Below are 14190 nucleotides of genomic sequence, written 5' to 3'. Positions count from 1 at the left end.
AGCTGGCAGATACAGTGTGGGTAGGCTAGTCTACATGATGACATTATTATGGATAAGAGCAATAATATGTTTATTTTTTAAATGGCAGTCATGCATCGACCGTTATGTCACCAGAATCAGACCCTCAATATTTATTGGAAAGGAGCATCAAGATCACTGTGCACTTTTACCACCCTGTGATGTTCATCATAACTTATTTCATCTGGAGCCAAAAAAACTGCATGGTTTCCCCGAGTTGTAGTGGGAGGACGACACACCATATCATCACGTGACTCCAAGTTTACATTAGATATGACGATATTGCAGTATATCAATATCTGAGCATAAAGGCGTTTCCACTGCCATTTCTCGCATAATTAATTTTACAGACACAAAAAGATCCCACCATGTCAAACAGACAAATTATTATAAGATTGTACTGAAACTTCCTGTTTCTATCCCAGCTGTTGTGATTTTTTTTTATTTGGTATGACTTGCATAAAAACTGTGGATGGGAATGTGGTTACAGTGAGGGATCTGAGGGACCAGTTACAGAGACTGCAATGTGTTATTTATAGAGTTATGAAAAAGGAAAAGGCAGTTAAATTTATCCAGCGAAGTAAGTAAGAGTGAGAAGAGAGGAACCTGTGGATTTCCCACCTTTGAGCACAGCTCTGTGTTCTGTGGACCTGTGTTATTATCTCTATTTGTGTGTGCATGAGTGCGTGTTTGATTAGAGAAATGTATCTTTGGAGACTTGTGTTCAAGCATTGAACCCTTCACCAGTTGTTTGCCAGCTCTTGTATGCAGGATATGCACATTCATAATTTTCAGATTCCTCTTCCTTCCCTTTTCCCAGACAGACACACTCCAGGTGATGGTGATGGCCCGCCTACCCAGCATGACGGACAGGAAGTCTCCCTGGGATAACTAAGCTCCTTGAACATGAAAACATGCTCCATGACATGAGTCAGCTCACGTTCTTTGTTTGATTTTAAATGTAGGATTATATTCTAATGTCTAACATATGGGCGCACACAGCTTGGGGCAAGGAGCAGCTGTGTGACCAAAGACAACACGCAAATGGTACCCTATTACTATGCTCAGTGGCATGGAAATAAAAAGCTTGCCATTAGAGGTGTATCAGGCACTGTCCTGATCCTAAGTGCAATTGAAATTATACAATGTTCTCAAATAGTTTAACCCTTATTCTGATGACGGGCTGCTCCAGAAGGTCAGGTCTAGTCATTCCATTATTTAATCACCCGGGGAGAATTAACAAGAGATATTAACATATTAACAATGTGCTGTCCTCCATATAAATAGGAATCGGTGTATGATTCAATTCTCTCGCCAGCGAGGGATGGCTACGAATTGACTCCGATTTTTGTGAATTAACATTTCTTATGCTTATCACGCCACCAGTGTCTGTGTACCACTCCAACCGTCTCTGAAGCATGGCTATCTTACACATTCGCTGTCTGAGTGCTTCTTCATGTCTGCTTATATGAAAGCTGAAGCATGAAATACATTTTATATGAGCTGAAGCGTTGAAGCTGATCCGCGGCGGGCTGATTATGAGCTAAAAAAAGGAGTAATTCACCAGATAATGAATACAGCTCTAAAAATGTTCTGCAAATGTCAATGATGGCGCATAATCCCTCAATAACTGTCACATTTCTCTCGCCTCCCTTTTCCCCTCTTCATTTGAAGTTAATACGTTCTCCTCATAAGTCAGGCAAATTAGCTATGGTGCATGGTGACAGATATGGAGTACACTTATGTATGGAAAATCCACTTTACAATGTCAACTGTATGCCAGAAAACTTCCGATCTTGGCATTTTTAGCGGATCTGAATTATAGATAAACTATGTTATGTTACGTAACAATTCAACCCTCTCACCATATGTTCCTGTTTACATTCCCTAACACATTGATGTGGTTGACTAAAGAGATTGGTGTTTGGTCCCAAATGGCACCCTATTCTCTACATAGTGAACTACTTTTGAAGTAGTGCCGTTTGGGACGCTCCCTCGATTCCACAGAGCCACAGTAACACACTGCCTCTTTACAAGGTGAGAGAACAGAGACAGAGGCCATATTGAATGGATGATGCCAGCTGAACAAAATAGGGAATATTTCTATTTGTGTGTGAGATGACCGGGAGGGGGGAGGGAAGCCCAGTGGGGCGTGGAGAGATGGAGCCTAGCCTAGCCGCTGGCTGAGAGAGTGTCCAGTTGAGATACAACGCTCTGTTATCTCCACACACACACACACACACACACACACACACACACACACACACACACACACACACACACACACACACACACACACACACACACACACACACACACACACAGCGCTGATGTGTTCATTCTTTGTGGCGAGTCGCTGCACTACTGGATTGACAACAGGTATTGTGTGACCTCATTGAGATGTGACTATAGAGGGGGACTTTATCATGGTGTGGCTAAATAGAGCCATGTCAATGCCATTATGGCACTGTCACTGTGCGCTGTCGGCAAGCCTTGGCATTGGCAGATGTGGCATTTAGACTGGCCGATGCCCTGCTGCTGCGCCTTTCATCTGAAAGGAGAGAATAGCACAACTGACTCCTCCAGTTATAGACAAACACACAATGTCCTACACATCACAAGAGAGAGTGTGTGTGGAGGTGGTAGTATACTGTAGAATACTATACTACGCTAGTATCCCTCGATAATTTGTAGTACTTTCTATAAAACATTTATATTTACAGTTTAGTCATTTAGCAGACGCTCTTTTCCAGAGTGAATACATTTTAATACGTTTTCTGGGATGGATAACTGGGCAACTGGCGACCCCTTTTGTGGGCCCCTAGATCAATCAAAATGTGTAGAATTGCAGAAAATGTACTGTAAAACTGCAAATTCTTCTCTTCGCTCCATGGCAAAATGTGTAGAATTGCAGGAAATTAATGATAAAACTTCACATTTTTCTCTACACTTTCAATAGGAGGAAGGGGGGGGGGGGCAAAAATATTTAGCTTGCAAGGTGGGAAGAGGGATATGGATGTGGGTACGCAGACCGGCGAGCCACTGCGGCCCTTATGACTGACGCATTTTTGTGTTCCCCACCTCCATCAAAGTAAGTTCCCCATCCTGGCAATAGAATGTTGTAGTATACTGTAGAATACTATAATAAATAAATACTATAATAAATGCTACTGTATTATCCTCAAAAACACTACAGTCTGAAAAAACACGACACTTTGTTTTTACTATACTAAAATAATACACCCAGCCCGTTCCCCTCCCCCATATCAGAATTCGTGCCAGCCTTAAGTGAGAAACTTACATGCCATCTATACTGTAGACAATATATTGTGTTCCCTCAGGTTATACACCACACCACCAACGTATCCCCAGTGGTACTGGACAGGTTCAACAATCAAACCTACACTTCCAATAAAGATATAGATCATGAGATCCTAAGATGCAAGCCCAACATTTAACTTCAGAAACTGGTGCACATGAGAAGAGGTGGCCTTCTTATCTTCCCCAAAGACATCCACTCCTTGAACTCCCTCCCTCCTCTCCCCCTGGCCTGAGGGAGCCTTCAAATGGGTCACAGCTCACCTACAGGCTGGCAACACAGAAATTAAACACAATCACTACCCAACAAGACAGACCAACAAAACAACGGATCATTAAAAGCCTACAGGTTAACATACAAGATATACAAGGATAATTCCAAAGGCATGGTATCCATACTACGAAAGCACACAGAATAATCAGTAGAGCCAACCAACAACTTTTATCCGCATCCAACTCACTAACCCAGAGAACGCAGCAGGCCTACTGTGTTCTACATCCACTACAGGGTGGAAAAAGCATGGCCACCTACCACCATCAAACACTGCTACAAATGCCGAACAGTTCAACCACATATCCACTGTGCAGAAAACCACCACCACAAAGAGCACCCCAACGACAAGAAAGATGCAAAATGTGCCAACTCCTCAGTCTCCACTGTCCCACCTACAGTATATAGCCCTCACCACCGCTACTGCAACCACCACCAACCCCACCCACCACTAGCAGCTCCCAGCCCCTGTGAAAACACCTCCATGAACACAACTCACTTAAAGGAGGACCTGAAACAGACCTGGAAGATGACGAGATGCTTAAAGGTTCCCTATGCTTAAATCGCACTGCCAATTCTTGGTTGCTAAAATTCGAATACTTCAAATCAAATTATATTGGTCACAAACACATATTTAGCAGATGTTATTGTGTGTGTTTATATTTAAGCTATAAGGCCTGAGGGTATATTGCCAATTCACCACGGCTAAGGGCTGTTCTTATGTACGGTGCAACGCAGAGTACCTTTACTGGTTAGCATTGTAATTAGAGCAGTAAAAATAAATGTTTTGTCATACCCATGGTATACGGTCTGATATACCACGGCTGTCAGCCAATCAGCATTCAGGGCTCGAACCACCCAGTTTATTAATATATACACAACCATTCAAAAGTTTGGGGTCACTTAGAAATGTCCTTGTTTTTGAAAGAAAATCACATTTTTTGTCCATTAAAATAACATCAAACTGATCAGAAATACAGTGTAGACTGTTAATGTTGTAAATGACTATTGTAGCTGGAAACGGCTGATTTTGAATGGAATATCTACATAGGCGTACAGAGGCCAATTATTAGCAACTATCACTCCTGTGTTCCAATGGCACGTTGTGTTAGCTAATCATTTTAAAAGGCTAATTGATCATTAGAAAACCCTTTTGCAATTATGTTAGCACAGATGAAAACTGTTGTACTGATTAAAGAAGCAATATAACTGGCCTTCTTTGGACTAGTTGAGTATCTGGAGCATCAGCATTTGTGGTTTCGATTACAGGCTCAAAATGGCCAGAAACAAAGCACTTTCTTCTGAAATTCGTCAGTCTATTCTTGTTCTGAGAAATGAAGGCTATTCCGTGTGAGAAATTGCCAAGAAACTGAAGATCTCGTACAACGCTGTGTAATACTCCCTTCACAGAACAGCACAAACTGGCGCTAACCAGAATAGAAACAGGAGTGGGAGGCTCCGGTGCAAGTTGAATAGGATTGCATTGACTAGAATACAGTATATACAGTTGAAGTCGAAAGTTTACATACACCTTAGTTCAATATATTTATACTCAGTTTTTCACAATTCCTGACATTAAAAAAAATTCCCCGTCTTAGGTCAGTTAGGATCACCACTTTATTTTAAGAATGTGAAATGTCAGAATAATAGTAAAGATAATGATTTATTTATTTATTCACATTCCCAGTGGGTCAGAAGTTTACATACACTCAATTAGTATTTGGTAGCATTGACTTTAAATTGTTTAACTTGGGTCAAACGTTTCGGGTAGCCTTCCACAAGCTTCCCACAATAAGTTGGGTGAATTTTGGCCCATTCCTCCTGACAGAGCTGGTGTAACTGAGTCAGCTTTGTAGGCCTCCTTGCTCGCACACGCTTTTTCAGTTCTACCCACAAATTGTCTATAGGATTGAGGTCAGGGCTTTGTTATGGCCACTCCAATACCTTGACTTTGTTGTCCTTAAGCCATTTTGCCACAACTTTGGAAGTATGCTTGGGGTCATTGTCCATTTTGGAAGACCCATTTGCGACCAAGCTTTAACTTCCTGACTGATGACTTGAGATGTTGCTTCAATATATCCACATTTCCCTACCTCATGATGCCATCTATTTTGTGAAATTCACCAGTCCCTCCTGCAGAAAAGCACCCCCACAACATGATGCTGCCACCCCCGTGCTTCACGGTTGGGATGGTGTTCTTCGGCTTGCAAGCATCCCCCTTTTTCCTCCAAACATAACAATGGTCATTATGGCCAAACAGTTTTATTTTTTTCCCGTCAGACTGGAGGACATTTCTCCGAAAAGTACAATCTTTGTCCCCATGTGCAGTTGAAAACCGTAGTCTGGCTTTTTTATGGTGGTTTTGGAGCAGTGGCTTCTTCCTTGCTGAGCGGCCTTTCAGGTTATGTCGATATAGGACTTGTTTTACTGTGGATATAGATACTGTTGTACCCATTTCCTCCAGCATCTTCACAAGGTCCTTTGCCGTTGTTCTGGGATTGATTTGCTTCTACTGTACATATGACATGAGTAAATTATTAGTGACCAGTGTTTCATTATTAAAGTGACCAGTGATTCCATGTCTATGTACACAGGGCAGCAGCCTCTAAGGTCCAGGGTTGAGTAACTGGGTGGTATCCGGCTAGTGATGATGACTAAGCCAGCTAGTGATGGCTATTTAACAGTCTGATGGCTTTGAGATAGAGACTGAAAAACAACTTCTCAGTCCCAGCTTTGATCCACCTTTACTGACCTCACCTTCTGGATGATAGCGGGGTGAACAGGCCCTGGCTTGGGTGGTTGTTGTCACTGATGATCTTTTGGCCTTTTGTGACATCAGGTGCTGTAGGTGTCCTGGAGGGCAGGCAGTGTGCCCCCGGTAATGCATTGGGCAGACCTCACCACCCTCTGGAGAGCCCTGTGGTTGCTGGCGGTGCAGTTGCCGTACCAGGCAGTGATGCAGCATTACAGGATGCTCTCAATTGTTTATCTGTATAAGTTTGTGAGGGTCTTAGGAACTAAGCCAAATGTCTTCAGCCTCCTGAGGCGCTGTTGCAACTTCTACACCACACTGTCATTGTGGGTGGACCATTTCAGATTGACAATGTGTCCCGAGAAGCTTTTTACCTTCACCATTGCGGCCCCGTCGATGTTGATGGGGGCATGCTCTCTTTGCTGTCAACTGAAGTCCACGATCAGTTCCTTGTTTTGTTGACGTTGAGGGAGAGGTTATTTTCCTGGCACCACTCCACCCGAGCCCTCACCTCCTCTCTGTAGGATGTCTCATCATTGTTGGTAATCAGGCCTACTACTGTGTCTCTTCTGCAAACTTGATGATTGAGTTGGAGGCGTGCGTGGCCACGCAGTCATGGGTGAACGGGGAGTATGGGACGGGGCTGAGCACACACCCTTGTGGGGCTCCTGTGTTGATGATCAGGGGAGTGGAGGTGAGGTTTCCTACCTTCACCACCTGGGGGAGGCCCGTCAGGATTTCCAGGACCCAGTTGCACAGGGCGGGGTTCAGACCCAGGGCCCCAAGCTTAATGATGAGCTTGGAGGGTACTATGGTGTTGAAGGCTGAGCTCTAACCAATGAACAGCATTCTTACATAGGTTTTCCTCTTGTCCAGATTGGATAAGGATGTGTCCAACGCGATGGTGATTGCATCATCTGTGGATCTATTGGGGCGGTATGCAAATTGAAGTAGGTCTAAGTTGTCAAGTAAGGTGGAGATGAAGTGATCCTTAACTATCCTCTCAAAGCACTTCATGAAGTGAGTGCTACAGGGCGATAGTCATTTCAGTTACCTTTGCTTTTTTGGGTACAGGAACAATGGTGGACATCTTGAAGCAAGTGGGGACAGCAGACTGGGATAGGGAGAGATTGAATATGTCCGTAGACACTCCTTTCAGCTTTTCAGCGCATGCTCTGAGGACGCGGTTAGGGATGCCATCTGGGCCGGCAGCCTTGCGAGGGTTAACACACTTAAATGGTTTACACACGTCGGTCACGGAGAACGAGAGCATACAGTTCTCGGGAGCGGCCCATGTCGACTAATTTCAGTTTATTTGAGAAAATATGTTATTATAGTGTAAAGAATCATTGTACCATCTAAACCGCTGTGAAATATATTTTCATTACCATTTTTTTCCAACCTCTTTTGAAGCTGGTGTACAAAACCGACAGTAAAAGACGCAAAAACAAAACTTAAGAGTGGGGGGATAGAAATAGCTCACAGAACAGATTTACCACTTCTTAGACTTGCTTTCAATGAGAATGACAGATCTATAACTAACATTTCTATGTGAATTTGGTTGGGTCGCCCAAAAATTAACATATTGCAGCTTTAATTGTGTCCCACACAGCATCATGAGGCACTCAGACTTTTAAGATTACATTTAGTTTTGGGGGTCTTAAAGAGACTCACTACTTTTTAACCTCTTAACCAGTCTCACCACATTATACTCACCTTTCAAAGTTTTATTGCTTTTTAATAACTAGATGGCTACCCCAACCATCTTTTTACATAACAACATCAGAGGTATAAGAAGCAATCAAGAAGAACTGATCCAATTACTCCAAGAAAACAATGTGATGATCGCTTCCATAAATGAAACTTTGTTAAGCACAACCACATGTTTTCGGATCCCTGGAGGGGGTTGTGGCACAGCTTTTAAAGGAAGGCGTTGAATACTCTGAAGCTGTTTTAGATTTCGCAAAAGAAAATTTCAACAATAACGAGTACATAGCTGCAAGTCATTTTAAATGCACACACTACATCACTGTCCACTCACAATAACACCCTCAGAAAAACGAATCCCTGCTCTCTCAGAAAACAACGACGACACCATCAGCATCAGAGATTTTAATGACAAAAACACAGACTTCAACTGTAACACCACAAACCAGTCTGGGAAAGAAAATCCTCAAGAATACAAACCTCACCATCATCAATAACGACTAGCCCACGAACATCTACTCCTCCACTTCCACTGCAGATATCCTTGACCTAGTCCTCTGCTCCCCAGACCTGGCTGCCAAACTCCTTAACTTTTCCATCAGCCATGAAGTCGGAAGTGACCACCTTCCCATCCTCACCTCCTTTTCCCTCCAACAAGCATCTGCAAAACAAAGATACAACTATAAGAAAACAAATTGGGAGAACTACAGACAGTGTGTCGCAAGCAACATAAACATTACAGTCACAGAGAAACCTCAGATGCTGGATCAGCTAGCGGAGAGGCTGGGGAATGTCCTCATCCAGGCCTGGGAGGAGACCATCCTTCTAACCACAACAACAACTCCCAACTCACCTCCTCCACCTTATCAAATACAAAAGAAAATGAAGGAGAAGATCCATCAAGACCAGATACCCCCCACACCAAAACATGAATAAACCAGCTCCAGAACCACATAAAACTTACCCTGCATTACCAGAATACATGGAATGCACTCTACAAACAGCTTGACAAAGACTCCAACTCACACACCTGGCAGAAAATAAATACTATTAATGGAAACACAAGTAACAACTCGATATCGCCACTAATGGCCCAGGGTCAACCCATAGAGAATAACGAAGAAAATAACATCTACAAAATGTGCACTCCTGCCCCAACAACCCCCCAAAATTAAACAGAAATACAAAAAGCAACACCACTCACCTGCCATCCGACACTTACCTCACTCCTGATTCCAGCAGACCACCAACTCATACATGCTGTAACAATCACAAAAACACCACTTAACTCTCAACTGACACTTACCTCTTCCCTGGCACCAGCAGACCAGCCACTCACCAGAGTTGTGATTCTCACAGAAATCAGGACACTTAAAGAAAATGAAAAGAAAAGCACCTGGGGAAGACAACATTGACACCATACTACTAAAACAAGCACCTGAAGAATTCCAGCACCTGCTCTCCAACCTCATGTCTCGGCCACTTCCCACAACCCTGGAAAACAGCAGTTGTCACCATGATCCACAAACCTGGCAAAGACTGACAGAATGTGTCAAGTTATCGACGAATCCGCTTCCTCATCCATGTGGGGAAACTATTTGAAAGGGTACTCACCGCCAGAATAAGCTGCCATGTAGAAGACAGGGTCCTTCTTGGAGTACACCAGGCAGGCTTCCGAAGAAACAGATCAACAACATAAAATGTATTCTGATGGTCTTAAAATATTGTAAGACATTTTTCAACTGTTTACTTTGGTAGAAAAGTCATTTGATAAAACAAGTGGCACAGTGGACCGGGTCATAGACTAACAGACACCAATCTCCAACTCCCGCACTCAATCAGAAACATAATGTCAAGCTTCCCTATAACCGCCAAACCCTTAAAAAAACACAGTGGATCCTATTCACCAGAAATGCAAACCTCAAATCAAAGAAACCCATAATCCTCAAATTGTACATTGAAACAATAAAAATCTAAAATACGTTCCTGGGGGTTACATTTGAGAGCAACATATTGTGGATGATCCACATTGGGAACATTGAGAGAGAAGGACGGAAGAAGATCAATCACTTAAAAGCACTTTGTGGAAGGAAACATGGAGCAGCACCTGAAACCATTTTAAAAGTATATTTTAGCTAAAGCAGATCACTCTTCGAATACGTACTACTCGTCTGGATCACAGCCTTCACACCACAAATGAACCCGACTGCAAAGAATCCATACATAGGAGCAGCCCCCTATCCACATCGACAGGACAGTAGTGGAGAGGGTGGAAAGTTTTAAGTTCCTCGGTGTACACATCACGGACAAACTGAAATGGTCCACCAACACAGACAGCGTGGTGAAGAAGGCGCAGATGATCTTTATGGCCTTCCTGTGACATCGGGTGGTGTAGGTGTCCTGGAGGGCAGGTAGTTTGCGCCCGGTGATGCGTTGTGCAGACCTCACTACCCTCTGGAGAGTCTTACGGTTGTGGGCGGAGCAGTTGCCGTACTAGGCGGTGATACAGCCCGACAGGATGCTCTCGATTGTGCATCTGTAAAGGTTTGTGAGTGCTTTTGGTGATCAAATTTCTTCAGCCTCCTGAGGTTCTTCACCACGCTGTCTGTGTGGGTGGACCAATTCAGTTTGTCCGTGATGTGTACGCCGAGGAACTTAAAACTTACTACCCTCTCCCCTACTGTCCCATCGATGTGGATAGGGGGGTGCTCCCTCTGCTGTTTCCTGAAGTCCACGATCATCTCCTTTGTTTTGTTGGCGTTGAGTGAGAGGTTATTTTCCTGACACCACACTCCGAGGTCCCTCACCTCCTCCCTGTAGGCAGTCTCATCGTTGTTGGTAATCAAGCCTACCACTAGTGTTGTCTGCAAACTTATACACTTGTGTGTACAAGGTAGTTGTTGTGAAATTGTTGAATTAGATTACTTGTTCGATATTACTGCATGGTCGGAACTAGAAGCACAAGCATTTCGCTACACTCGCATTAACATCTGCTAACCATGTGTATGTGACAAATAACATTTGATTTGAACCGAGAAATAAAACTGGCCTTCAGAATACCCATATACATCAACAACAAATACATACATCATATATCCGGAATCAGGCCGTCAAAGACGGACAAGCAATAATAGGACAGAAATACCTGAACAGAGCAATCCATAACCCATTCCTCGAGAAACCGTACAAGAAGCACAATGGGCCACAGAAACACCTCCGTCAATCATGCTCCAGAAGTCAAAGCCAGATTGATACAAACACAACCTCACATTCCACATCATCATACCTCACTTATAAACATAACCCCAATTAACATGTCATCTTTCCCCTACCCCCAACCCTTAACCTAATCTGGGTTAGTATTCTCACCCTCCCACATCCTAAACATGACTATTGGCATCTACAAACAGTTCTTTGCGCTTCTTCCTTCCTAAACTCCTTTACTATTCTAACTACTCTCCCACTAACTACTTTTAACTCATCTTGTTGGCAATTCTTTCCTTTATAAAATAATAATTATCCTTTTATTTAAGCTAATCTAAGATTGTTTTAAAAGGCCTTACTTCTTAGCATTCATATATTTTAACTTAATTAAGTTTGTTTTAATAAAAATCATGTTGGGAAATAAGTTAGCCGGTTGCGTTTTGATTATGACCCACGAACACCGACTCTAACACACCCTTAATACCAAGCCTCAAGTTAACCCTGCCCTTCCTCCTTGCCCCTGCCTGCCTTGCTTTCTCCTCTCATACCATGAGATGACATGGATAGAAAAGAGCAGAAGCTCTGAATTAGCCAATCAGACTCCAGTCCTACCTACCTACCTACCTACCTACCTACCTACCTACCTACCTACCTACCTACCTACCTACCTACCTACCTACCTACCTACCTACCTACCTACCTACCTACCTACCTACCTACCTACCTACCTACCTACCTACCTACCTACCTACCTACCTACCTACCTACCTACCTACCTACCTACCTACCTACCTACCTACCTACCTACCTACCTACCTACCTACCTACCTACCTACCTACCTACCTACCTACCTACCTACCTACCTACCTACCTACCTACCTACCTACCTACCTACCTACCTACCTACCTGTTATAGAAAAGACCAGAAGCTCTGAACTTTCCGTTCAGACCCCGGCCCTACCTACCTACCTACAGGTTATGGAAAATGTGCTCTTTAAGTATTTCTCCAGTAGGTTTCCTGAAGGAGAAAGCCTCCACTTCTATTTCAAAGATAATCAAATAAAAACACTATAGTAAATATTACAGTAATGTCTGCAAAAACACTACAGTAAATACTACAGTATATTATAGTGTGCAAAAATACTACATAACATACAGTATACTACAGAATTCACTGTAGTGCTTTGCAGACTTTAGTTAGTCCGAAAAAACACTACAGTGAATGCTATAGTACTTACACCATATTATAAACTGGGTGGTTTGAGCACTGAATGCTGACTGGCTGACAGCCGTGGTATATCAGACCGCATACCACTAGTATGACAAAACATGTATTTTTACTGCTCTAATTATGTTGGTAACCAGTTTATAATAGCAATAAGGCACCTCGAGGGGTTGTGGTATATGGCCACGATGCGTCATGGCAATATCCACGATGCGTTGTGCATAAGAACAGCCCTTAGCCATGGTATATTGGCCATATACCACACCCCCTCGTGCCTTATTGCTTAAATATACTAGTATTTTTTCATGTGGACAATGGCGAAATGAACTGCTGTGAAATGAAATCTCGCCATATTTCTCTAATCTCTTCAGTGTTATTCTCACACAAATATTGGATAAGTGGGGAGCCTTACTTACTTGTAATTGTCATATTCCATAATTCCTCTGGTGTTGCAGTTGTGTGGTCCAGGGAGTTTCCCCAAGCACATCCGCTTATTAACAGTGAGAGGCATGACATGATGCCTGCTGTGATGACAGGCACCAAGCTGAGAGAAAAATGCTCCCATCTTATCAACAGCCATTTCCCATAAAAACGTCAATAAGGGAGACTTCAATCCAGAAGATCTGTAATGTAAGAGAACGAGTTCACATCTCTTGTCTAAATATTTCTGCTCATATTTTGCATTTCATGTGTTGTTTGTGTGCTACAAATAACACCATGCTCGAGTAGATGTTCTGTCTACTTTCAATCCACGAGAGTTGAAGAGGATGGTTGAGTTTGTGGCATAATGACCTCTGCCCTGGCTCTAAGTAATCATGATAAGCGCTGCCACTCAGAGCCGGTAGATGAGCTGCTGAATCACCATGAAGTGTTGTGTCTGGCAAATAGACTATCATATCACACAGGGAGAGGTGCAGTCAGTATACACTTTCACACGCTCCGGGGCGATGCACAAGAACAAGAGGAGGAAGCACTAGAACAAGAGGAGGAAGCACTAGAACAAGAGGAAGCTTTGACTGGGATTCAAGTAATTGGAACGGTATCTGAAAAGTCAAGCCTCCCATCATTACACAAAGTACATATTAAAAAGGGATTATGTGTATAAAAAGATGGCTGGGTTGTCCTCTCTCACAGGTGCATAGGGATCAATAAGAGTAGAGACATAGATGAATACACTTTTTAAAAAATTATAATAATCACCACAAAGTTTTGGTGGCCTTCTTGCCAGAAACATTCACAGACCTTTTGATAAGCAGTCCCTTATACATAAAACTGTTTAAGTTTATACTTGCCTACTTGAGACACATAAGACAAATGCTAAAACATCTTAATCAAACACCATTCAAAATCTGCCTCTTGCTGCTGTGCTAGCAATGCTAATTGTTTTGTAGATAATGTGACCTTAACTGGTGGTGTCTCTGACTAATACTGTCAGTTCAAACCAGTTAGCACCATTGTGGGTGTCATTATTACCATAGAACTACAGTATAATAAGGCAATATGCAGCAGTCTGAACTGGTTGGAGAAAGTGGGAAACCAGTCGGCATAGATAGCTTAACCAGGGCAATTCTATCTACTTCTAGTTGCCATGGTAATTCATTAGACAAAGTGAAGAGCAGAGAGACATTGTTCTGTCTTTAACCAGGTTACAAAATGATGAAAAAGTATTTTCCTTAGCTACACTTTTGGCAGTG

The 14190-nt window shown here is 42.8% G+C and overlaps 1 non-coding gene across 1 annotated transcript; it reads left to right on the top strand.

Annotated features, from left to right (window-relative positions):
- The first annotated feature begins 12254 nt into the window (after positions 1 to 12254).
- LOC120066864 lies at positions 12255 to 12307 on the top strand. The gene has a single exon (XR_005478844.1). It is a non-coding gene; the product is annotated as a U7 small nuclear RNA (small nuclear RNA).
- The last annotated feature ends 1883 nt before the right edge of the window (positions 12308 to 14190 follow it).

Source organism: Salvelinus namaycush, chromosome 21 (genome assembly GCF_016432855.1).
Source record: "Salvelinus namaycush isolate Seneca chromosome 21, SaNama_1.0, whole genome shotgun sequence".
NCBI classification, from domain to species: Eukaryota; Metazoa; Chordata; class Actinopteri; order Salmoniformes; family Salmonidae; genus Salvelinus; species Salvelinus namaycush.
Note: the sequence above shows the minus strand (reverse complement) of the source record. Positions and strands in the feature narration are given on the sequence as shown.